This window comes from Scyliorhinus torazame, chromosome 3, assembly GCF_047496885.1.
Source record: "Scyliorhinus torazame isolate Kashiwa2021f chromosome 3, sScyTor2.1, whole genome shotgun sequence".
Taxonomy (NCBI): Eukaryota; Metazoa; Chordata; class Chondrichthyes; order Carcharhiniformes; family Scyliorhinidae; genus Scyliorhinus; species Scyliorhinus torazame.
In genome coordinates, this window is record NC_092709.1 from 139,557,134 (window position 1) to 139,584,388 (window position 27,255).

The following is a 27,255-nucleotide window of genomic DNA, read 5'->3' on the forward strand; positions in this document are numbered from 1 at the left end:
TTTAACTCACCTCACCAGGTGAGGTCAAAAAGAAGAAACAGGGTGCCAGTCATGCCTTTGAAGGGAGTGCTATAAACTACATCTGCCCCGTGGTTCATTCTGGGGGTAAATTGTCCTGCTTTATACTTTGGCTCATTTTTTGACCAATATTATACAGGGCATAATTTACCATTCTGGAGGCAAGTGAGGTGATGGACGGGGAAGTTGATATGATTCCCTTTGGACAGCGAGGTAGATTTTTGTGCCCAATCTTCCACTTTCCAGATTGCTAATTATGCGTCATTGAGGAGCTCATCGAATCTTGTGGTGGGTGGGCAGGGATTCATCCACTCTGTCCTTACTTCATGGAGCCGAAGGTTTTAGCGGCACCCTTAAACGGCACCCACAGACATTCACTACTGCAATCTAGGTGCGTTGTGAACATCTTCATTACCATGGTGAACAATCAAAACAAACCTTTGGCCCACAGTTCAATGAGGCCTCCCTGGTGATCCTCTTCCAGGACGTCCAGGAAAGGCGGGAGGTCCTCTTTCCTCGGGATGGGAGCAGGAGGTCCTGCCACCCGAACATGCTGGCCGAGGACAAACATCTGAAGACGTCAATAAAAGGTCAATAGCATCTTTAAGTGACAATAGTTTGCTCTATTAAGGACATTTTGGCTGAATGTGCAGCATTATATCCCTCCTCTGTTGCATTCTATGGCTGAAAAACAGGCATCATTAGCAACGTCTTCTGGTGGTTACCCTTATCACTGAGGAGCCAACCCTCTAAGGGATGAGCTTCCTCAAATATCTCTGGCACCTGGGAGTGACTCCAAATATATGAGTTGTGTAAGCTTCCCGGCTACCTTGCAAAAACATGTTTGATGTGCTTTCTGTGATCACAAATTAGCTGTACATTCAGAGAGTGAAATCCTTTTCAATGAATGAATCTCACAGGCTGCTGCCAGGGAACGATAAAGGTCACATATATGTAGTTGATGGTGCCTTTCACTTGTGGAAAATCTGAGATTGCAGTGAATCCCAAAACTCTGGCAGCCTGGCTTGTGTCATCCACGTGGAACTACACATAGTGGTGAGCTTTATTAAAAAGGGCATCAGTTATGCAGCTGTATGTCACTGATTGTGAAATTCTGAATAAGTCCCCAGTGGAGCCCTTGCTTGCAAACAAGTTCAGTGTCGTGGTAACCTTCAGAGCAACCAGCATTGGATGCCCTCCAAGTCTGTGTGATATGAGTTCCTCACAGAGAATGTGGCAAATGTGAGCTACCACACTCTTGGACAAGCAAAGGCATCTTTCACTCGTCTCCATCTATGGGTTGTGTTTTCTGTAGGCCCTTGGCCACACCAAATGTCTTCATGGATTTGGACCCTCCTTGTCAGCATCTTGGTCTTACTAGGGCTCTGCTGGCCCTCGTTTCACTGGATAACGCACGGTAGCACAGTGGGTAGCACTGTTGCTTCATGCTCCAGGGTCCCAGGTTCGATTCCCAGCTTGGGTCACTGTCTGCGTCGAGTCTGCATGTTCTCCCCGTGTCTGTGTGGGTTTCCTCCCACAAGTCCCAAAAGACATGCTGTTAGGTAATTTGGACAGTCTGAATTCTCCCTCTGTGTACCCGAACAGATGCCGGAATGTGACGACTGGGAGCTTTTCATAGGAACTTCATTGCAGTGTTAATGTAAGCCTACTTCTGACAATAAAGATTATTATTATTATAACGATCTTCCGTGTTCTGTGCCAATCAGGAATGGGCCCTTCATCTCCTCATTCTAATTAAAGCTATCAACAAGGCAACATTGTCTGAAACATGCATCTCCACTCCTCCTTGTTTCTATGAATGGATACAATTGAACAATCATTGGTAGTTCCCATTGAATGGTATTCTTACACATACAAGGCAGCTATATACTCTCCAACCCTTGATTTTTCCTCAGGCTGTACACCAACATACCACAGCCACCCCTTTCAGGCTGAAATCATCCTGGAGGACGACACCTAGCTGAGCTTTCCCCTCCCAAGTGACTGCGTATTCACAATGGGGGTCTTCATTAGGGTCAAAAGACTCAACTCCTAGGAACCACAGTAAGTCTTGTGTTGGTTCTCCAATGACCTTGACAATACTACTGATAACCAATCATTGCACTTTAGTCATGACTACAAGCTTGAATGCCATGGCTTATACACTGGGAACCTAGTGGCTTCTAGGACCCATGCTGTCTCTGCACAGCAGACGTGGGCATTGACTTTTTTTACAACCATTCTCACATGCCTCTGTGATGATCAGATGCCAATTATGACCATATGCGTCACAGCACCTAAAATCCATCAAGTTTAATTATGATGGGTTCTCGCCTGAATGGGCACCTTTCGCGAAGGAGCCAATTTTATTCATTGAGCATTAGACCCTTGAGTCCTGCAGTCTGCTGACCCATGCGCACCATGGGCTTGATTTAACAAACAAAAGCAGAGTCCCATTTTGGACGCATTTAGTGGGGGGGTGAGCTGGCGCATGCAGCACCAAGACCGACACCGCTATTTAACGGCAATTTGTTTTTTTGGGGGGGCCTTGGCGAAGAACCCCTCGCTGAGGTGGCTTTACATCATTTCCTGCGCTGGTGAGGCCTTTTGTGACATCATCAATGCCCTCGTCGTGTCACCAAGTCGGGTGAAACAAAGCCATGAAATCACATCCATGGTTTGAGCGGGACATTTATAGAGTGCCTCTTCAATCGGCTTAGAATTTCTGTGCTGAACTCTTGCCACACATCCAGAGACCCCTCCCCAACTAATTTTGTCTAGCTTGTTTTTCAAACTCCGTCACTGTAAGGTGAGCTCGAAAAACGGTGCTGTAGGTCTGGTCTCGGAGACCAGCTTCCGGCCACCCTATTATCCAGCAAGTTCTTCCCGGCCTCCTACATCCTCATCGCCTCATAATTCCCATTCCTCTTATCAATATTCAGCCTCCCAGTAACCCTTGAACCCATCATTGTCTCTGTGGATATTCCTGTTCTCCCCCCAAACCATTTAATGTTGAACTCCCTATGCCCTTTGTCGACTTGACCCCTTCCATTCTCGAGGCCATATGCATCCTGACTTTTCGGGGTGTTGCCTCCCATTCCCAGACTTGGTGGAGCTTGTGCTACTGGCACCTGAAAGCATGCAGCAATGCTCCTAAAGATAGGCAAAAGCAGCATCTATTGGCCTCGAAGGAAGCAAGGCAGGTGCACATCACGAGCCGAAATAGCTCAGTACCAGTCAAAACAGCTCAGTACCAGTCAAAATAGCTCAGTTGGGAGAGCGTTAGACTGAAGATCTAAAGGTCCCTGGTTCAATCATGGGTTTCAGCATCCAACTGAGGGATGCGTTTTCTCACTATCTGTCAAGTTGCTGGGAACAGCACTGTAGTGGTTAGCACAATTGCTTCACAGCTCCAAGGTCCCAGGTTCGATTCCCGGCTGGGTCACTGTCTGTGCTGGGTCTGCATGTTCTCCCCGTGTGTGCGTGGGTTTCCTCCGGGTGCTCTGGTTTCCTCCCACAGTCCAAAGATGTGCGGGTTAGGTGGATTGGCAATGCTAAATTGCCCTTAGTGTCCAAAAAGGTTAAGTGGGGTTACGGGGATAGGGTGGAGGTGTGGGCTTGGGTAGGGTGCTCTTTCCAAGGGCCGGTGCAGACTCGATGGGCCATATGGCCTTCTTCAGCACTGTAAATTCTATGATCTATAATCTCTATGATCTACATACAGTCAGGAAATAGACCTTTCTAATTGTCCACTGACTGACACTTAATTTGGAGGAAGAACATGATTCCAGCGGGTTGGCCTTTTAAGGAACGTTCGTCAGGCGCAAATGAATGGTTCCCGATATTGATTAATGGGAAACTCGAATTGCCTTTAACCCACCATCAAAGTTAGGACAACAAACTTCAAACTAATATCCTGCTGGCAGGAAACTAACATTTTCCATCACGTCAAATTTAGTGCACTGGCCACCACAATCTCCACTTCTGGTGGGAAGCGGAGAATGCTGCTCAGAGAAAAGCCTGTATACTTATGTCCATTCATTGAGAATGATTTACAATTTAAATATATTTTTTTTAAAAGAGAATGATTTACAATTTAGCCTGCTAGAAATGGATTACCTCCTTCCTGTGTGACCAATACATGCTCTATACTTGCTTTTCCCTGACACTTAGTTGAAAGTTTAATCTATTGCTTAATATTTTGTTTCACTGTTGCCTTGCTCTCTCTGTTACCTCCCCCCTCTCATTGCTGCCCACTTCCTCTGTTATCTGACCTTAATGTAGTCACTTCCTCTGACGTGATCCCCCTCATTCAGGTTGCAGACTCTGGTGGGCATATTGCTGAAGGTTTCATCACATAATCTACTTTCTCCAACTGCTCTGCAAAGTCAAAGAGCTTTTTTCTGGCCATTTCAATGTCATAGTAATTAAATGAAAGTAATCAACGAACATGAAAAATATGCTATTTTCTGATGCCATGTTTCTCTCCTGGTATTTTCACATCTGTGCCCTAAGAGATACGGGGCGGGATTCACCCCTACCCGGCAGGGCAGGGGGTCCCGGTGGGACAGAGTGGCGTGAACCATTCCGGCGTCGGGCCACCCCAAAGGTGCGGAATCCTCCGCACCTTCAGGGGCTAGGCCCGCCCCGGAGTAGTTTGCACCCCGCCGGCCGCTGGGAAAGGGGCTTGGCGCCACGCCAACCGGCGCCGAAGGGCCTCCGCCGGCCAGCGCATGTGCGTGAGCGTCAGCGTGCGCAGAGGGATTTGCTTCCGCACCGGGAATGGCGGAGGACCATAGCCTCCGATGCGGAAGGATAGAGTGCCCCACGGAACAGGCTCGCATGCGGATCAGTGGGCCCCAATCTCGGGCCAGGCCACCGTGGGGGCACCTCCCAGGGCCAGATCCCCCCGTGCCCGCCCAAGAACCCCGGAGCCCGCCCACACCGCCAGGTCCCGCCGGTAAGGGACCTATTCTAATTTACTGGCAACGAACGGGCGGGACTACGGCCCATCGCGGGCCTGAGAATTTGTGGAGCCCCGGGGCCCATTGAGCCGCGCCGGTCCCCGACATTCTCCGAGGCGGGCGGCGCGACTCACGGCGGGGCAATTTTTTGGGGGGCGAGAGAATTTGGAGGACGGCGGGGGCAGGATTCACACCGACCCCCGGTGATTCTTCGACCCGGCGGGGGGTCAGAGAATTCCGCCGATGGTCCTAGAGACTCCAGGATTATCCTGACAGGGAGAAGGAATAAGGATCTAAATTCCACTTGGGCAATAACGGAAAATGAGAAACAGCAAAGCAACTGCTTTTTTACATACCACCTGATATTATTCCATGACTTAGTTAACAGCACGGTAGCCTTGTGGATAGCACAATTGCTTCACAGCTCCAGGGTCCCAGGTTCGATTCTGGCTTGGGTCTGCACATCCTCCCCGTGTGTGCGTGGGTTTCCTCCGGGTGCTCCGGTTTCCTCCCACAATCCAAAGATGTGCAGGTTAGGTGGATTGGCCATGATAAATTGCCCTTAGTGTCCAAAATTGCCCTTAATGTTGGGTGGGGTTACTACTTATGGTGATAGGGTGGCAGTGTTGACCTTGGGCAGGGTGTTCTTTCCAAGAGCCGGTGCAGACTCGATGGGCCGAATGGCCTCCTTCTGCACTGTAAATTCTATGATAATCTATGATTCTATGAAACAGTGAGCCTGGGGGTGTTCTTTAATACCTATGGATTCGAGGAGGCAAGCCTGCATCTTCTTGATTAAACAGGGTGGGTGTTCCTTTATGTTATTTAAACTTAACTTTATCGGTGGCTGCTGAAGAATTGCAAATGTTGTCAACCCAATGCCTGCCCCACTTTTCATAACTAATTTTATAAAGGGATCCTTCAATGGTTAGGCCCCTCATTAACATATTGAAGGGGTCTATCATTTGTTTCAGGCATCTGTCTGGGATGCCAAACAATGGGGACCAATGCCTGGCCATATTGGTCACAGGCCATACCGCTGATAATCTGGTGTGCTTTGATCTTGTTTTATGATTGACAAATGGACATAACATATACCAATTTTTACCTGAAGGTATCAAACTGCCAACGTAAGGTGTGATGAACCACAGAACTGGATCTGAGAAAATAATTATAATCAAGGAGTGTTGTTAAATGATTGATTTGTAGATTTTTAAAACTAAATTTAAAAAATATTTCTAATAACTTTTTCTCAGAATATTGCAGTCTTTACTTTTCCCCCTTATGAATCTCCCAATCTTTAATTTGTTCCACGTAACCTTTATATTTTATTTACTGCTTTTTGTTTTCTGTTGGGGTGTCTGTGAGAATGCTTTAATATGATTGATTGCTAGGGCAGCCCAGCTTCCCCATGGTGTGGATCTCCAATGCTGCAATCAGCTGCAGTATCACTTCACCATCACAGAGATCGCTTCATGGTCAGCGTCGAGCTCCCTTGCTTCGATGCTGATGACAAACTCCAGGAAAATGTTGTAGTGGGGACTTAAATATTGGGTCCGTCACCTGCATAGGCAAAGTGCCTTCTGCCCATTTCAGATGTGGGTAAAGGATAACACTCATTTGTCCATACCTGAGATGGCAACCCTCTCAGACTTGTGTGCACTTGCTGCCTGCCATGTTGAAGGCTGCGCAGCACCTGAAAAATATACGACCATTTACAGTTTCTTCAAATTAATTTTCAATTCCAAACTCCCAATTCTCCCAAGCCTTCACCACCGTGTTTGATGCTGGTCATAGGGTGAGAATATGGCCGGAGGCCCAGAAATCCATTTCATGCTGGAGTGAATTTACAGCGGTATCTTCCACTGGTGCTCGCCACGACGGGCCAGAAAAATGGACAGACACCAGCGTGATCCTCACATGCATCCCATTAATGGGATCCAGTTGCAGTCCCGAAACCGCCCCCCCCCTCCCCACCGCCATGTCAGATTCTGCACGATGCCAGTGGGAAAAGACACCAGGATGAAACACATTTGGCACAATGTGGTGTGCAAATATTGGGAATAATGCCTGGGGCTGCCTCCGGAGTTGGGGATGGAGATAGCCTGCAAGCCTGGACCTTGGAACACTACAGCATTTACAAGTGGATCTTCCAGATTAATTGTTCTGGGGGAGATCCATCTTGCAGCTTCAAAACGTCCCTGGAGATCCATCTTCATTCTCAGGAGGTCCATCTTCCGGTCTCAGAGTACTCCCAGGAATCGATCTTCATTCTCTTGCAGTCTACCTTTTTTCTTCAATATTGGGCTAGAGATGTTGGCCATCTTTTCAACTTGGCACCCAGGCTTGATGGTGTCCTATGCACCATCCAGGCCTACCTCATCATGGACGATGGCATAAAACACCCGGGTGCATAATTAGTGAGGTTGGGCCAGAAGGTTTGCTGTATTAGCCTCTGTGGTGGGAAGCACTTGATGTTCCTGCCCGGCATGGCACTTAGGGCTGGGTTCTTCCCCCCCCCCTCACCCACCGCAAGATCGCCATGGGCATGATGCGGACCGTGTAAAGGTCCACTGACCTTGGGCAGGAATTTCCGGGTCGCTGGGCGGGAGTGGCTGGAGAATCCCGTCCTTAGTCTTAAAATGAGAGAATTCCACCCTATAGGATTTTCCAGTCTCGCTAAATTCAACCCCCTACAGCGCGTTCCCCAGCAGCGGGTTGGGCAAGTGCCACAAAAGCCTGTAGACTTTGGCAGGACCGGAAGATCACGTTAGTGGCCAATGGCTCACCACATCCACCGTGAGAAGCAGGGGGCTGGAAAATCCTGTGATACTATTGAGCTCCCTTCTTTCTAATCTACTATGTATTTCTCCATGAAGCAAGCAATTTTCTCAACCCCCTTCTGCCCCAGCACTGAAAAGACACTGCACACCCAAAATACACTGCACCTGTCCAGGCCCAAGACTACCATTATTTCTTATTCTGGGACGGTAGTATTTTTGACTGAGAAACGGTATATGACCTCATCATATACATGTATAGATCCCTGGGATACACCCAGGGGAACACTTTCCACTTCCCACCATTGACAACTTATTCCCTTTCTCCGTACTATCTGTATCAGTTCTCCCAATCAATTAACAGCGCGTATCACAATATTATCTTCAATTCCGTGTGCTTTTTGGCCAATCGTTTCTTGTGTGAAGCCCGTTAAAGTCTTTTGGAAGTCCATATGGATAACATCCATATATACTTCCCTGTCCACCAGTAAGTGACCTCCTCAAAACGTTCAAGTCAATTAGTTAGACATAGCCTCCCCTTCACAAATCCATGCTGGCTTGCCCTTTGACCAACTCATACTTGTTCACGTGTTCAGTCATTCTGTCTTGGCTGAGGGGTTTCCAGAATGTCCTCACAACTGACAGCTCATTAGCACGACTTGAAAACTATTGAACTCCTTACCTCATTTGGTCCAGGTATTTTCTCAGAGTTTCTCCAGCTCTGCTACTGCACCAAATGTGAACAGGATTTGCACAAAACCCAGATGGCAGCAGAGAAGGTACATTCCCAATGAGGTTCCTAGACTAGGCCCTAAGTTTTTCCTGTGCTGTATAGACATTTAAAATACAAAGGGCCGGAATCTCCGTTTCTGAATGTAAGTGTTAACGCCAATGGAGAATCCGTGGACTTTCACATCAGAAAAATGGGCGCCAAACCCACACCGATTCTGCTCCCGGAGAGGGGCTAGCACTGGCGCCGCACGGAACACCATCGAAACCCACAGAAAATGGTATGGGAATCACCGGGTCTGTGATGGACACTCCTTGCCAGCTACCCAACCCCAACCCCACAGCCCACGTCCTGGCCAATCCCCACTACCCACCCCAGCCCTAGCAGAAGCCTGCCGGCCAGCGGCACAGCTGTCGGCGAAGTATGGCAGTGCTGGACACTGTCCGTACACCCTCTCTCAGCAGCCACCACGCCAAGTTCATGATCTGTGAGAGCACACGTGGATCGCGCCATTGGGAACTTGGCCCATCGGAGGCGGAGCATCGTGGGTGGGCCCACAAATGATATGCAAACGATGTTGCAACTACGTGCGACGTGCGTTGCATTGACGCCATTTTTGAGGAGGCAGAGCATCGCGATCCGGCGTCAAACCGCCGCATGCCGCATGCAGCGTCGGGAGCTATTCTCCACCCGATCGCACGCCCCGATTTCAGCGCCGGCTGACAGAGAATCCCGCCCAAATTATATACATCACTCTCAGCCACTGCTTATTATTTATCTTGTCTTCTATTCCTTCAATCTTTGTGATCTCCTTGGGATTTGCTTAATCACCCAGATGTTATTGTTTTAATTGTCTAACGAATAATATCATCAAAATGTCATAGACACTCTTTTCACTGTGTTGGCGTTAGAAATAAAGTGTCATGGTGTGAACCCATGTTATACAGGTTTCATTTTCAGCACATGATTCATTATTTCACTGTGCCACAGAGCCGAAATTATCATCAGGCATTTTCTTGATGCCAACATTACAAATGTTTTACTGGATTGTCAGTATAATTGTTCACAAACGATGGCAGGGATTAAAAAGATAATTAAGTTCTGTGCAATCTGAAGAAGCACCTTGGAAATAATTGAAGAAGAGAATACAAAAACCTTTCAGAATCCCTGGCCAATAAGAGTCTGTACTTTTTTAATCAATAGAGGATAACATCATTGTCTCCATCCCTCTGTTAAACTGTTGCCAAGGCGGTCTTATTGTAACATTAATCAAAGCAGCAGCGATCTAAAATGGGTTTGGTACCAATTCCCACACCAGAATGAAAATTTGCTTTTGGTTCATCCCTGGCTAGCAATGCAGCACAAAATGGCATTTGTCATCACCAGGGAAATAAATGACAGAATTACAGAGCACTCGAAGAAGCCATTTGAAAAATCACATTTCTGCTGACTCTGTGACGGAGCCTCCCATTCACTTGCTCTTTCCCCACAGCTCTGCAACTCTCACCTTTTCAAGTATATATCAAATTCCCTTCTTGAAGGTTACTGGTGAATCTATTTCCTCCACATTTCAGACAATACATTCCAGGGGCGGGATTCTCCGACCCCCCACCGGATCAGAGAATCGCCGGGGGGTGGCGTGAATCCCGCCCCTGCCGGCTGCCGAATTCTCCAGTGCCGGGGTTTTGGAAGGGACGGGAATCGCGGCGCGCCGGTCGGCGGCTGCTGGCAGCGATCCACCCCAGCGATTCTCCGGCCCGCGATGGGCCGAGTGGCTGCCTGTTTCCTGCCGGCATAAATCAGAACATGTCCATACCGGTGGGACCTGGTTCCACGGACAGCCTGCAGAGTCCTCGGGGGGGATTTGGGGGGGGGGGGTGGCGTCACGCGACTGATCCGCGGGCGGGCCTGTGCCGTGGGGGCACTCTTTCCCTCCGCCATGGCCGGTGAGGAGAAGAAGCCCCCTGCACATGCACTGGGACGACGTCAGCACACGCTGGCGCTCCCGGGCATGCGCCAACGCGCGCTGGCTGGCGTGGGCCCTTCAGCGCCGGTTGGCGTGACGCCAAGCCCTCCGGTCGGGTGCTGTTCTACAAGGCCCCCTCCCGCGATTCTCGGCCTGGGCGGCCATGCTAAAAAAGCCGAGTCCCGCCGGCGCCGTCCACACCTGCTCTTGCCCGGCGGGACCTCGGCGTGGATGCATCTGGGGGCGGCCTGTGCCGTGGGGGCACTCTTTTACTCCGCACCGGCCGCTGTTAACCTCCACCATGGCCGGTGCGGAGAAGAACCACCCTGCGCATGTGCTGGGATGACGCCAGCACACGCTGGGGCTCCCGCGCATGTGCCAACTTGCACCGGCCGGCGGAGGCCGTTCGGTACCGGTTGGCATGGCGCCAAGCCCTTCCGCGCCAGCTGGCACAGCGCCAGACACTCCGGCGCCGGCCTAGCCCCTGAAGGTGTGAAGGATTCCGCACCTTCGGGGTGGCCCGACACCGGAGTGGTTCACGCCACTCCTCGGCACCGGAGTGGCCCACCCTGCCGGTTCACGGAGAATCCCGCCCCAGATCATAATTACTCACTGGGTGAATAAATTTCCCCTCGTTTCAAGCCGGATCTTTTTGCAAGTTATGTTAAACCTGTGTCCTCTCACAAACTGTCAGCAAGAGCACATTAGCGGAGCTCGTTAGTGCAGGAAATAGGACTAAGTGCGGCCTCGGTCCAGAAAAAAGCAGAGTCCAATTTAATAGCGGGGTCGTTCTCGACACTGCAAGTGCCGGGAAACACTCGGCTAAATGCACCCAACATGGGACTCTGTTTCATTTCCGTTAAATTGAGCCCTGTTTCATTATATAACTGAAGTCTCTTATACCCTGATACTATCCTGGTAAATCTCCCCTGCGTCGTCTCCAAAGCCAGGATACCCTGAGCACAATATTCTAGCCAAGGCCTAACTAATATGTATAAACTAAATGAGGCACTGGGGCGGGATTCTCTCACCCTGGGGCCTGGGCGGAGAATCGGCAGGACCGGCGCAAATCGCGCCACGCCGCCCTGACGCTGGTCCGCCAGTTCTGCAGAGAGCGGTGAATCGGCGCCATTAGTGCCGCCACAGTCGGCGCGGCGCCGGTCGGGGGCCGCTCTACAGGCCCCCCCCCCCTCCGGCGATTCTCGGCCTGGGATGGGCTGAGCGGCTACGCTACAAAAGCCAGGTCCCGCCGGCGCCGTCCACACCTGCTCTTACCCGCCGGGACCTCGGTGTGGATGCATCTGGGGGCGGCCTGGTGGAGGGTGGGGGGGTCCGACTCGCGGGGGGGGGGCCACCGCTGAGGCCTGGCCCGCGATCGGTGCCTACCGATCGGCGGGCCAGCCTCTCGGGCTGGGGGCCTTGTTTGTTCGCACCGGACTCTGTGGCCCTATGTCATGTTGCGTCGGGGCCGGCGTGGAGAAGGGAGCCACTGCGCATGCGCGCATTGGCGCCGGTCCCACTGCGCATGCGCAGACCCGTGGCACCCATCTGACACCGGGGATCGGCAGCTGGAGTGGCGTGGGTCGCTCCAGTGCCGTGTTGGCCTCTGTAGGGGTCAGAATTGCTGCTCCTGAGGCGATGTTGACGCTGTTGAGAAACACAACGGCGTTTACGACGGCGTCAACAATTAGTCTCAGGATCAGAGAATCCGCCCTATATTTTTGTATAAAATGACATGGATTTGTTTTCTCTAGCTGGGAGCACTTTTACCTTTAGAATCATAGAATCATAGAATTTACAGTGCAGAAGGAGGCCATTCGGTCCATCGAGTCTGCACCGGCTCTTGGAAAGAGCACCCTACCCAAGCCCACACCTCCACCCTATCCCCATATCTCCATAACCCAGTAACCCCACCCAACACTAAGGGTAATTTTGGACACCAAAGGGCAATTTAGCATGGCCAATCCACGTAACCTGCACATCTTTGGACTGTGGGAGGAAACCGGAGCACCCGGAGGAAACCCACGCACACACGGGGAGAACATGCAGACTCCGCACAGACAGTGACCCAAGCCGGGAATTGGACGTGGGACCCTGGAGCTGTGAAGCAATTGTGCTATCCACTATGCTACCGTGCTGCCCGCTACTTTAAGTGAGAAGGTTGAGCATTTGACCCACCCACTGAAATTTCAGCGCATAACCTGGCACTTCAATACAGTTCTGAATAGGCCAATCCCCATTGATATTTGGATAAGCTTTCACCAAACATCAGTCCACATGTTCCAGGGACTACTAAAGACCAATTGGCACTACTTAAAGAAGTGCAAAATGTTCCACCAAATTCATAGAAACCCTACAGTGCACAAGCAAGCCATTCGGCCCTTCAAGTCAGCACCGACCCTCTGAAAGAGCCACTCACCCAAGCCCATTCCTCCACCCCATCCCAGCAACCCCATCTAGCCTTTGGACGTTAAGGGGTAATTTATCATGGCTAATCCACCTGACCTGCACATCTTTGGACGTGGGAGCAAACTGGAGCACCCGAGGAAACCCACATGGACACAGGGAGAATGTGCGGACTCCACACAGTCACCCAAGGCCGTAATTGAACCCAGGTGCCTGGAGCTGTAAGGCAGCAGTGCTAACCATTGTGCCACTATGCTGCCCCTGTTGGCCAACATTCTGCATTCCAGCAATTAAACTAACTAACATAATAATGAGTCTTTGCTGTTTTTGAGTTGATGCTGGTTTGGAATGGCTATGTTTATCTACGTAATGATCGTCACTTCACTCCAGAAGTGAATAATTAGGGGCTAATTTTAGTCTCCTTACCACTTGTGCGGCAGTGAGACCGGTTACCAAGCAATACCTTCTATTTCATTTGAACCAGCTTCCAGCTAACTACAATTTTGGAGCAAGCCAGGAAATGGACGCATTATGTTCGCACTCTCAACAGGCAGAAGTCTTGTTTAGTGATGCACATTGAAATCCGATGCAAGTCCTGCCTAGTGGGTCGCAATGTATAACCACCCAAGCAGTGCTCCTTAACAGGGTGACTGGAGGACACTCCTGAAGGCACTCCAGCCAGCTTTCTTAATGATTTACATGGGACTAGCAGGTGTCTCCCACAATTATTAAACTGTCTGTAAACACTACAGATGCACAGGCAGTCCGTTGAGATCGCGTTAACAAGGCCTGGTTACTAAAATGAATCAGACCTCTAACAAATCATTGCGCAGGGTTTTTTAGAGAGATTGAATGGATGATTACCTCATTCGCATGGAGAGGGAAGGTGGCCAGAATTTGAAAGGTGCCACTAGAGAGGGGAAGGCAGGCAGGGGTTTGGGTCTTCCAAACCTGATACATTATTATTGGGCGGCGAATGTGGAGAAGATACGGAGCTGGGTCAGAGAGGTTGACTCCCAATGGGTCAGAATGGAGTAGAGTTTGTGTAGGGGGTCGGGATGGAGGCGCTAGCGACAGCGCCGCTCCCGATGGCCCCGGGGAGATACTCCGGGAGTCCGGTAGTAATAGCTTCGGTGAGAATTTGGAGGCAGTTTCGACAGCACTTCGGGTTGGGGGCAGGGTCAAGGGAAATGCTGAGTCGGGGGAAACCATAGATTTGAGCCAGGGAAGTGGGATGGAAATTTTTGGAGATGGGAGGAGAAATGAATTAGGACACTAAAAGATTTGTTTCTTGGAGATCGTTTTGCGGGATTGAAGGAGCTGGAAGCGACGTATGGGCTGGAGCAGGGGGGTATGGGCTGGAGCAGGGGGTATGGGCTTGAGCAGGGGGAATTATTTAGATACATGCAGGTTTGAGACGTTGCCAGAAAGGAGATACAGAGCTTCCCAGTGGAGCCAGCTTCCACAGCTAACGACAGGGGGGCTGGAGAAGGGGGTAGTATCGGCGGTTTCGGGGCTATTTTGGAAGAGGGAAGGTGCCGCTGGAAGGGATCAAGGCAAAGTGGGAGGAAGAGTTGGGAGAGGGTTTGGAGGAAGGATTCTGGTGTGAGGTGCTCCGGAGGCTGAACGCCTCCACCTCGTGTGGAAGGTTGGGGCTGATACAGCTGAAGATGGTGTATGGAGCGCACCTTACAAGGGCGAGGATGAGCCGGCTCTTTGAGGGGGTAGAAGATGTGTGTGAACATTGCGGGGGGGGGGGGGGGGGGGCCGCAAACCACGTTCATATGTTTTGGGCCTGTCCAAAGGTGGTGGATTACTGGAAGGAGGTGTTAGGGTCATCTCTAAAGTGGTGTACGTGAAACTGAACCCGGGCCCTCGGGTGGCCATATTCAGGATGTCGGACCAGCCGGGGTTGGAAACGGGCGCGGAGGCAGATGTTGTAGCCTTCGCCTCATTGATCGCCCTAAGGCGGATCTTGTTAGGATGGAGAGCAACCTCTCCACCCTGTGCCCTGGCGTGGCGGGGGGACCTGCTGGAATTCTTGACGCTTGAAAAGGTCAAATTTGAACTGAGGGGGAAGGATGGAGGGGTTCTACAATTCATGGGCGTTATTCATTGTGAACTTTCGATAATTGAATTACATCGAACATTAGGGCGGGCGGGCTGGGAGGGTTGGGAGAGGGGGACTGTATGTGTTAATGGTGACTAAGGGTGATTCCTGATTTCTTTTTGTCATTTGTTTATGTTAACATGCGGGCTAATGTTTGGGGTTTGGTGGGAGGATGGGATCATTGTTATTGATGTGGGGATTGACATTGCATTCGTTGCTGATTATTGTTTATTGTTGGGTGTAAATTTGGGAGAAAATGTGAAAAAGGAGAATAAAAATATATATTTTTAAAAAATCATTGCGCATGGAGTGGGTTTGACCAATGAATTGAATCAAGCAATGACACATCAAGTCCTTGAACCATTTTGTCATGGTAAAAATATTGGACTGGATTGTCCGCCACCGGTAGTTCCCAATGCGGCGGGGAATCCAGCATCAGGCAAAAAATGGGATCAACTGTGCTTAGATCCCTGAGGTTCGCACATGGCGCCATTAGATCCATTTGCGTCCTATTATCGAGCCGGGCACCATATTCTAATAATAATAATAATAATAATAATAATCGCTTATTGTCACAAGTCGGCTTCAATGAAGTTACTGTGAAAAGCCCCTAGTCGCCACATTCCTCCAAGCCCGAGTGACTCTCTGGTCCTCTGGGCGGGGATTCACTTGGGCGAGAATTGGTGTAGGTATTTACAAGTGTGGCCCTGATGTGGTGGATGTCGCGGTGGGCCAAGGGGGTAGCTCCTTAAGGGAGTTGCTCCCAAAGTTCATCGGAGGGCCACCCTCCTCCACACAATGCAAATCCTTCTGAGAAGAGAGACCACTGCCCTGGAGCCCCCCATATAGAGAGCAGTCCAGACAGAGACAATGAAAAAAAATCACTGCTTTAACACTCACCTGGGCAATACACCTGTTGTCAGGCAGAGGAAGCAGCACCTGCCAATTCCTGGAAAGGGAAAACTGGTCAGCTGAGTTTAAACCCCCTCAGTCCTTTAATCTCCAAGCCTTTCTTTCATATCTCTGTGCAATTGCTTTAACTAGGCCATGATTGACAGCTTCCACACACACCCAGCTGTCTGGATTGCTTAATTCATCTTTCTTCAGGCTAGAGTGACTTTCAAGCAGTCAGCTGTGAAACTAACCAGTTAAGTGCTTTAAGTGCTCTCACTTCCTCTTTTTCTCTTCAGAAAGCACTCAACTGTCCTTGTTGTGGTCCAGGAGTTGTCAATAATAGATAGATGTAGATTAACATTGCTTTAGTTTCACAGCTGAACTACTTAGGGAGCTTCCAGGCAGGGGTCTCCCTTAAGGAGGGCTTCCAATCAGGGGCCTCACTTATGGGGAGTCTCTGGTGGGGGTCTCTGTAATGCGGGATCTCTCTCATGGCGGGTCTCTGGGGGAGTCTCTGTAATGGGGGAGTTTCTGGTGAGGGTCTCTGTAATGGTGTCTCTCTCATGGTGGGTCTCTGGTGGAGGTCTCTGTAATTAGGGGGTCTCTGTGGATGTCTTTCTCTCTCATGGCAGATCTCTGGTGGGGGTCTCTGTAATGCGGGATCTCTCTCATGGCGGGTCTCTGGTGGAGTCTCTGTAATGGGGGAGTTTCTGGTGAGGGTCTCTGTAATGGGGTCTCTCTCATGGCGGGTCTCTGGTGGAGGTCTCTGTAATTAGGGGGTCTCTGTGGATGTCTTTCTCTCTCATGGCAGATCTCTGGTGAGGGTCTCTGTAATGGGGGTCTTGGCAGATATTTCTGTAATGCGGGTCTCTGGTAGAGGTCTCTCTCATGGGGATCTCTTCTCAGGGGTCATCGGGGGTCAGGTCATCTTTGTACTGTGTGGGGGGATGACCCAGAAAATCCCAGGGCGGGATGAATTATGTTGTTGGGGGGGGGGGGAGACAGCCGCTGGACCTCGCTATCGGGCTGTCTGCTCAGAATGGTGGCCCAATAACGGGTTTTGTTAGGGAATCCCTCGTAATCCATGGCAAAGGATTGTAAAGCACTTCCAGCTTTGCGCTCCCAGTTCCATCGGGAGAACAAGGGTGGGATTCTCCCCTTGCCGACGGCGAAATTGCATTCGGCGGTCAGGCGGGGAATCCCTTTTGACGCCGATATTGGGGGGGGGGGGGGGGGGGGGCACCTGTTTTCTGACGCTCCGCCATCTCCAAAACAGCGTCATTGGCGAGTACACCGCACGTCGTTGAGACAGCCTCAGGAAGTCACCTGAAGGCCTCCCCCGCTGCTCCGTCCCTGATGGGCCGACTTCCCGACGGCATGGATCACTTGTGCTCTGGATTTTCGTCAACCTCGCATGGCGGCTGCGGACTGTGTCTAGCACTGCCACAGCTGGGGGGGGGGGTGCTATTCCGCTGGCCAGGGGGGCTTTGGCGGGGGCCTGGGGGACTGGTGGAGGGAGGGCCGTGGGTGGCGAGGGGGGTTACAGGGGGGCACTATCTGACGCGCGGCCGGCGTCATGTTGTACACATGACCGCTACACGTTGTCACCGTGCGCATGCGCGGTCATTTCTGTCGGGAACGCCGGGGGGTTTACGTGGCACTAGCCCCTCACCTGGAGGAGCATCGGTACGGGGACGGCACCGACATTTTCATCGTAAGAGTAGATACTTCTTCTGGACATAGTCTTACAATCAGAGAATCCAGCCCCAAGTCTCCCAAATGGAGAATTCCACCCATTATATAAATGCTATTATTAATAGAACTGTACGAACAACATATGGTGTTGCTACAAATTATCAAGTGATTTGCCTGGAGTAAATTCTACAGTTTTTGCAGTCGTATAGAAAAAATACCAATCATGTCAGAACTCAGGGAGGTTGTACAGCATTCCAGCAAAAAGCTACTGAGTAAACATTACTTTTCTCACAGAATCTGTTAAGAATATCCTTTCAGGATTTTACCGAAGGCACTAATCTTGACATATTGTACCTCTTCGCATGTAAATGCATCTATAGCCAAATGATTATTAATTGGTATTTTGTTGCAATTAGCAGAGTCAAAGCATCTAACAAGGGAGCAGAAGCTGTTTTTTTCATTGCTTTCTTCGTTGCCTCATGTCTCCGTTGACGTACATCACTTCAGAGCACCCATTGTCATCTAGAATGCTGCAGAGGTGGATTTACCTTCAGAAGCCGTCTCCTGCACTGTATCCTTTGTAGTTCCAACCATAACCAATATATTTTTGTCTTAGTAAAAGTAACATTTTTATTACTGCACATCATTATCATAAAAGTGTGGTTGTTTGTCTATTCTTTAACTTTGAAGGTGGAATTGTATGATGACAGGTTTTTATCAGGGGTTGGGACTGTTTTTGGGTCCCGATCCCTCACTGGTCCGCAGTGCACATTCCACTGCAATCTCCTGGCAGACGCAATCCCAACCCGCCACCTCCAAATCCACAGTCCAATTAAGGATGGCAGGCAACTTCCTCAGACTGGTCAGCCCGATCAGAGGGCCTGCAGCTCAAGATGACCGGCAGCCCCATCAGGCGAGGTGGATTCAGCACAGTGAACAAGGAAAGCGTGACGGCACAACAAAATGGAGACGCCCAACTGGGAGCGAGGTGGGGGGGAGGAACTGCAGCTGTTTGACCCTGTATGGGCAGGCTTTGATGGGCCTGGGAGGTGTGAATGGTGGGCGTGGGGGTGTTTGATACTGGGTGAGGTGTTTAAAAGAGGAAGTATCAGAGGGGTTGCTGGGTGGGGAGGGGAGGAGGGGGGTGGGGCGCCGGGACTAGGGCCGGGGTGGGGTCCTGCCTACGGGACCTAGAAGAATGGTCATGGCGGGTAGGAAGGGCAGAGGGGAGGGGGGGGGGGGGTGAGACACCCCCGGTCAGAGTAGTGAAGTGGAACGTACAAGGGTTGAGAGAGAGGGGGGGGGGTGAAGAGAGCGCGGGTTTTCTTGCATCTGTAGGACCTGAAAGCGGACATGGTGCTGTTGCAGGAGACCCACCTGAGAGTAAAGGACCAGACGAAGCTGAGGAAGGGCTGTGTGAGCCAGGGTGTTCCAGTCTGGCTCTGATAGCAGGGCACGGGGGGTGGCTATACTGGTGGGTAAGCAGGTGAGGATCCAAATGGAGAAGGTGTAGTGGACAGGAGGGGGGGGAAAGGTACGTGATAGTGACAGGTGGGCTGGAGGGAAGGTTGGTGGCATTGGGCTGCGTGTATGCCCCGAAGTGGGACAACACTGGGTTTGTGAGGAGGATGCTCACGGCCATACCGGACATGGACACTCACCAGCTGATAATGGGAGGGGATTGGAATATGGTGCTGGACCAAAGGATAGTTAGGTCTTGGCCAGGCTTGCTGTCCCCCTCGGTGGTGATGGGGGGGACGCAGGGGGTGTAAGGGGGGGTTTATGAAGGAGATGGAGAGGTGGATACATGGAGGTTTTTGAACCCATGGGACAGGGAGTATGTGTTCTTCTCCTCAGTACACAAGGTGTATTTGAGGATCAACTTTTTGTGGGAGGGAAGGCATTGCTGGCTGGGGTGCGAAGTGCTGCGAAGGGTAGATGTGTGAGGCTGGGGCTGATTTAGCTAAATGTGGTGTACAGGGCGCACTTGATGAGGTCGAGGATGCCGGATGTTTGAGGGGGTGGAGGATAGTTACGAGAGGTGTGGGAGGGGCCGAGCCAACCAAGTCCATGGGCGGGATTCTCTGATCCTGAGGCTAAGTGCTTATGCCGTCGTAAACGCCGTCGCGTTTTCCGACGGCGTCAACAGGCCCCCAGGAGCAGCGATGTTGAGGCCAACAGGAGGCCAGCACGGCACTGGAGCGTCTCACGCAGCTCCAGTTGCCGATACAGGCATCAAACGAGTACCGCAGATCTGTACATGTGCGCTGCGGCCAGCGCGAACACGCACATGCACGGTAGCTTCCGACTCTGCGCCGGCCCCGACGCCACATGGCGGAGAGCTACAGGGGCCGGCGCGGAGTAAAAGAGGCCCCCACCAGGAGAAGCCAGCCCACCGATTGGTAGCCCCGATCGCGGGCCAGGCCACGGTGGAGGCCTCCCCCGGGGTCGGATTCCCTTGGGGTGCTCTACCTGGTGAAACTGTGGGTGACTTATGAAGGCCGGGAATATTATTTTGAGACCACAGAAGCGGCCAATGACTTTATCAAGGAGATCAAACTGTGGTAGAACTGAACAATTTTGGGAGACGGAGGTGCTGGCACTCAGGAATAATGGAGAATACGGGTAGAGTGGGGGTTGGAGGGAGTTTTTTTTTCTTTTCCTCCGATGTGGAGGGGTTTTCGTCTTTTTTTCTGTTGGATTGACAAACGGTCGCAGGGGTGAAAAGTTTGTAAGGGGATGGCTGTTCCCCCCCCCCCCCCCCCCCGTGGCTGTGTTTTTTCTGTTTGTTTGTTTTTGGGGAAGGTGCCCTGTGGTTCGAGATGAGTCTTTGTTTGGGTGGGGGAGGGGGAGGTCAGCGAGGTGCCTTCTTCACAGAACAAAGAGGTGAGGGTGGGGGATCAGTAGGAGGAGCCTTTGGGCAGGAGTTGCCACGCTGGCAGGTAATGTTGGTGAACGGAAGTGAGGTGGGGGAGAAGTCCGAGAGAGGTGGCCGTAAGGGGGGAGAGAGGGGAGGGGATGGGGGGGAGGGGAGGAGGGATGGGGGAAAGGGAGGAAGATGCGCTGCAACGAGATTGGAGAAGAAACCTGGTCAGGGGTGGAGAAAAGAGCCATCTCGGATGGGCCAGGTACAGGATGAAATTAACGGGGGTAGAGCCAAAAGGGGAGGATAGCAGTTGGTATAGGGGAATGGAGGCGCAAGGTCCCGGTATGGCTGATAACATGGAACGTGCAAGGGCTCAATAGACCGGTCAAACGATCTTGGGTCTTTGCGCACCTAAGGAGTTTAAAAACGGAAGTGGTCTTTCCGCAGGAGACGCACCTCCGGGTGAAGAACCAGGTTAGGTTAACGAAGGGATGGGTGGGACAAGTTTTCCACTCAGTGTTTGATTCAAAGTCGCGGGGGGTAGCCAATTTGATGAGTAAGAAAACGGGGTTTGTGAGCGCGAAGGAAGTGAGGGACCTTGGTGGGAGATATGTGAGTGTGACTGGGTTATTAGAAGGGACACCGGTGGTTCTCGTGAATATATATGAACCGAATTGGGATGATGTAGATTTTATGAGGGGGTTACTGGCAGCAATCCCGGACTTGGCCACGCGCCAGTTGATTATGGCAAGAGATTTTAACTGTGTCCCAGAACCAAGGGTAGATAGGTTGAGCCCCAGGTCAATGGGTAGGATATGAATGGCAAAGGAGCTGAGTGGGTTGATGGAGAAGTTGGATATGGTGGACCCATGGCGCTTCAAGAACCCAGGGGAAAGGGAGTATTCCTTTTTCTCACATGTTTATAGGGTATATTCAAGAAACAACTTTTTTGTGGTGAGCCAAGAGATTTTGGTTGGGGTGGAGGGGGCAGAGTACGCGGGAATAGTAATCTCAGACCATGCCCCATTGGCTGGAGATTCGGCTTAGATAGGGACAGGAGCAGAGGCCTGGGTGGAGGCTCGATTCAGGGTTGTTGGCAGATAGAGTTTTGTGAGAAATTGTGGGCTGTGATTAAAGATTATGTAGAATTGAACCAAATTGGGAGCTGACGGAGGCCACTTTTTGGGAAGCACTAAAAGTGGTGGTCCGAAGGGAGAGTATCTCTTTCAAGGCTCATGCGGATAGGAAAAGGAGGGAGGAGAATGAACAGCTAATGAATGAGATAGTTGAGGTAGATAGGGAGTACTCGAGGGTGCCCACCATGGAGAGATTGGTGAGGAGGAAAATATTGTTGGGGCAATTCGATAGGTTGACTACCGGGAGGCGGGGGTAGGTCACTGCATATGGCCCCGGGGGGGGTGCAGTACGAATACTGGGAGAAGGCGAGTTGAATGTTAGCGCATCAACTATGAGACAGGCCACATCCTGAGAAATATTGAAGATACAGACTGGGACAGACGATGTGGTGTTGGAGACTGGGAAGATAAACGTGGTGGTTAAGGATTATTATAAGGAGTTGTACAGGACGGACCCGGGGGGGTGAAGATGGGGACATGGAACAGTTTTTAGATAAACTGGAGTTTCCACAGTTGGAGGAAGAGAACAGACAGGCACTAGGACTGAGGGAGGTATTGGACAATATAAGGGGTATAAAGTCGGGGAGGCCTGAGGGTCCGATAGTTACCTGGTGGAATTCTATAAGGAGTTTGCGACGGACCTAGCGCCACATCTCTTCGGGTCGGTTAATGAGGCATTGGAGAAGGGGGAACTGTTGGAGACGATGACACAGGCAACAATCACATTAAGAGAACATAGAACATAGAACATTACAGCGCAGTACAGGCCCTTCAGCCCACGATGATGCGCCGACCTGTGAAACCACTCGAAAGCCCATCTACACTATTCCCTTATCATCCATACGTCTATCCAATGACCATTTGAATGCTCTTAGTGTTGGCGAGTCCACTACTGTTGCAGGCAGAGCATTCCAAGCCCTTACTACTCTCTGAGTAAAGAACCTACCTCTGACATCTGTCCTATATCTATCTCCCTCAATTTAAAGCTATGTCCCCTCGTGCTAGACATCACCATCCGAGGAAAAAGGCTCTTACTGTCCACCCTATCCAATCCTCTGATCATCTTGTATGCCTCAATTAAGTCACCTCTTAACCTTCTCTCTAACGAAAACAGCCTCAAGTCCCTCAGCCTTTCCTCATAAGATCTTCCCTCCATACCAGGCAACATTCTGGTAAATCTCCTCTGCACCCTTTCCAATGCTTCAACATCCTTCCTATAATGCGGCGACCAGAATTGCACGCAATACTCCAAATGCGGCTGCACCAGAGTTTTGTACAGCTGTAACATGACCTCATTGCTCCGAAACTCAATCCCTCTACCAATAAAAGCTAACACACCATACGCCTTCTTAACAACCCTCTCAACCTGGGTGGCAACCTTCAGGGATCTATGTACATGGACACCGCGATCTCTCTGCTCATCCACACTGCCAAGAATCTTACCATTAGCCCAGTACTCTGTCTTCTTGTTATTCCTTCCAAAATGAATCACCTCACACATTTCTGCATTAAACTCCATTTGCCACCTCTCAGTCCAGCGCTGCAGCTTATCTATGTCCCTCTGTAACTTGTAGCATCCTTCCGCACTGTCCACAACTCCATCGACTTTAGTGTCATCTGCAAATTTACTCACCCATCCTTCTACGCCCTCCTCCAGGTCATTTATAAAAATGACAAACAGCAGTGGCCCCAAAACAGATCCTTGTGGTACACCACTAGTAACTGGACTCCAGTCTGAACATTTCCCATCAACCACCACCCTTTGTCTTCTTCCAGCTAGCCAATTTCTGATCCAAACTGCTAAATCACCCTGAATCCCATGCCTCTGTATTTTCTGCAGTAGCCTACCATGGGGAACCTTATCAAAGGCTTTACTGAAATCCATATACACCACATCAACTGCTTTACCCTCATCCACCTGTTTGGTCACCTTCTCAAAGAACTCAATAAGGTTTGTGAGGCACGACCTACCCTTCACAAAACCGTGTTGACTATCTCTAATCAAATTATTCCTTCCAGATGATTATACATCCTATCTCTTATAAACCTTTCCAAGATTTTTCCCACAACAGAAGTAAGGCTCACTGGTCTATAGTTACCGGGGTTGTCTCTACTTCCCTTCTTGAACAAGAGGACAACATTTGCTATCCGCCAGTCTTCTGGCACTATTCCTGCAGACAAAGATGACATAAAGATCAAAGCCAAAGGCTCAGCAATCTCCTCCCTAGCTTCCCAGAGAATCGTAGGATAAATCCCATCTGGCCCAGGGGACTTATCTATTTTCACACTTTCCAGAATTGCTAACACCTCCTCCTTATGAACCTCAAGCCCTTCTAGTCTAGTAGCCTGAATCTCAGTATTCTCCTCGACAACATTATCTTTTCCTGTGTGAATACTGACGAAAAATATTCATTTAGCACCTCTCCTATCTCATCGGACTCCACGCACAACTTCCCGCTACTGTCCTTGACTGGCCCTACTCTTACCCTAGTCATTCTTTTATTCCTGACATATCTATAGAAAGCTTTAGGGTTATCCTTGATCCTACCTGCCAAAGACTTCTCTTGTCCCCTCCTGGCTCTTCTTAGCTCTCTCTTTAGGTCCTACCTAGCTAACCTGTAACTCTCGAGGACCCTAACTGAACCTTCATGTCTCATCTTTACATAAGCCTCCTTCTTCCTCTTGACAAGTGTTTCGACTGCTTTAGTAAACCATGGTTCCTTTGCTCGACCACTTCCTCCCTGCCTGACAGGTACATACTTATCAAGGACACACAGTAGCTGTTCCTTGAACAAGCTCCACATTTCCATTGTGCCCATCCCCTGCAGTTTTCCTCTCCATCCGATGCATCCTAAGTCTTGCCTCATCGCATCATAATGGCCTTTCCCCCAGATATAACTCTTGCCCTGCGGTATATACCTATCCCTTTCCATCACTAAAGTAAACGTAATTGAATTGTGGTCACTATCACCAAAGTGTTCACCTACCTCCAAATCTAACACCTGTCCTGGTTCATTACCCAGTACCAAATCCAAAATGGCCTCGTCTCTCGTTGGCCTATCTACATACTGTGTCAGGAAACCCTCCTGCACACATTGGACAAAAACGGACCCATCTAAAGTACTCGAACTATAGTGTTTCCAGTCAATATTTGGAAAGTTAAAGTACCCCATAACAACTACCCTGTTGCTTTCGCTCCTATCCAGAAGCATCTTTGCAATCCTTTCCTCTACATCTCTGGGACTTTTCGGAGGCCTTTGGAAAACCCCTAACAGACTGACCTCTCCTTTTCTGTTTCTAACCTCAGCCCATACTACCTCAGTAGACGAGTCCTCATCAAACGTCCTTTCTGCCACCGTAATACTGTCCTTGACTAACAATGCCACCCCTCCCCTCTTTTACCACCTTCCCTGAGCTTACTGAAATATCTACACCCCGGCACCTGCAACAACCATTCCTGTCCCTGCTCTATCCATGTCTCCGATTTGGTTCAATAGCAAAGAAGGGGAAAGACCCGTTGGAATGTGGGTCGTATAGGCCCATATCACTATTAAATACAGATGAGAATGTGCTGGCTAAATTGGTGGCGGGAAGGATGGAAGGTTGTGTCCGGGGAGTGGTTGTAGAGGACCAAATAGGCTTTGTAAAGGGCAGGCAGCTTTCTAGTAATATGAGGAGGCTGTTAAATATGATCATGACCCCCTCGAGAGCCCAGGTACCGGAGGTAGTGTTGTCCATGGATTCAGAGATGTCATTCGACCGGGTGGAGTGGCGGTACCTGTTTGAGGTCCTGGGAAGGTTTGGGTATGGGCGAAGTTTGTGGCATTGGTGCATCTGATTTCTGTGGCACTGAACGGGAGTGTGTGGACCAACGACATGGGTTCACAAACTTTGAACTACACAGGGGAACAACACAGGGGTGCCTGCTGTCACCATTGTTGTTTGCGCTGGCTATAGAGCCTCTGGCAATGGCTCTTAGGGGGTCGACAGAGTGGCAAGGGATTACGAGGGGGTAAAAGGAACATTGCGCTATACGCCTCTGGAGAGCATGGAGGGGATCATGGGCCTGTTGCCGAAGTTTGGGGCGTTCTCAGGATATAAGCTAAATGTAGGGAAAAGCAAAGTGTTCCCGGTGAATGAGGTGGGTCAGCAAGCCAATCTAGGGGGGTTGCCATTCATGGTGGCCAGAGACAGGTTTAGATACCTGGGGATTCAGGTAGCGAAGGAATGGGCGATGCTACATAAATGGAATCTGACAAAGCTGGTGGAGGGGGTTAGGCAGGATCTGAAGAGGTGGGACACATTGCACTGACTCTTGCAGGGAGGGTCCAAATGGTGAAGGTGAATATTCTGCCAAGGTTCCTGTTCATATTCTGATTTTTGTACAGATGGCCTTCTTTCGAAAACTGGATATGATTATCTCAGACTTTGTATGATCAGGGAAATAGCCTGTTACAGTGGCGGAGGCATCAGGGAGGGTTGGAGTTGCCAAACCTCCTACACTATTACAGGGCGGTGAACGTGGAGAAGGTAGGATGTAGAAAGAATTCTGTACGGGGTCCTGCTTGAGACCTACGGTGACAGCGGCATTGCCAATGGCGCCAAGGAAATACCCGGAGCGCCCGGTGGTGCGGTCCACAGTGAAGGTCTGGAACCAGCTGAGGAGGCATTTCAGGATAGAAGGGATGTTGGTCGTTGGTGCTGGTGCCGCTGCGCGAAAACCATGGTTTCGTGCAGGGGGGGGGGTATGGATAGGAAGTGGACAGAAGTAGGACTGGCTAAGGTGAAGGATCTGTACCTGGAAGAGGGGTTTGCCAGTACAGAGGAACTGAAGGAGAAGGTAGAGTTCCCGAGAGGAAGTGAGTTTAGGTACCTGCAGGTAAGGGACTTCACACGGAAGGTTTGGAAGGAGTTTCCCAGGGTGCCGAGGTACATCCTGTTGGAACGACTACTACTTCCGGAATGGAAGGGGAGGGCAGGAACGGAGACATACACAGGTGGCTGGGAGAACAGGGAGGTGAGCGGGTGGTGAAGATTAAGGAGAAGTGGGAGGGGGAGCTGGGAGGAGAGATAAACTGGGGAATATTGAGTGTGGCGTTATGAAGGGTAAATGCGACCTCCTCGTGCACAAGGATGAGCCTGATACATTTCAGGGTGGTACACAGGGTACATATGACTCGGGCAAGAATGAGTGGGTTCTTCCAGGGGATGGCAGACGAGTGTGAGAGGTGTGGGCGATGACCAGCGAATCATGCACATATGTTCTGTGGCTGCGAAAGGTTGGAGAGTTTCTGGGCGGGAGTGTTTGCGGCGCTAACAAGGATAGTGAGGGAGGAGGTTGAGCCAAACCCGTTGGTGGCGATATTCGGGATATCGGAAAAGCCCCATCTGATGGAGAGGAGGAAGGCCGACGTTGTGACCTTCGCCTCTCTGACTGCTCGGCGAAGAATTCTGTTGGAGTGGCGGTCAACAACGCCGCCTGGGATGGAGGCCTGGCTGGGGGACTTATATGACTTTCTTCGGCTGGAAAAGGTCAAGTACAAATTAAGGGGTTCAGCGGAGGGCGTCGAGGCAAGGTAGGGGATGTTCGGGGCTGTGTTTGAGGAGCTGTTCATTGCAGGGGGTGAGCGGGGGAGGGAGGACGGGGTGAAGAAGGGAAACATTTGTACAATTGCGTGTTGCGGAGTTTG

General features: G+C 50.6%; 1 protein-coding gene across 12 annotated transcripts in view; it reads right to left on the minus strand.

The window, feature by feature from the left end:
* Window positions 1-27,255, minus strand: part of mapk10 (mitogen-activated protein kinase 10) — a 375,236-nt gene that overhangs the window by 341,983 nt on the left and 5,998 nt on the right. For 3 of the 12 annotated variants that reach the window (XM_072496257.1, XM_072496265.1, XM_072496262.1), the window contains exon 2: window positions 6,091-6,141. The exons of the other annotated variants lie outside the window; for them this stretch is intronic. The gene's annotated coding sequence lies outside the window, so the exon portion shown is untranslated. The remainder of the gene's footprint in view (window positions 1-6,090; window positions 6,142-27,255) is intronic. 12 annotated transcript variants of the gene reach the window in all.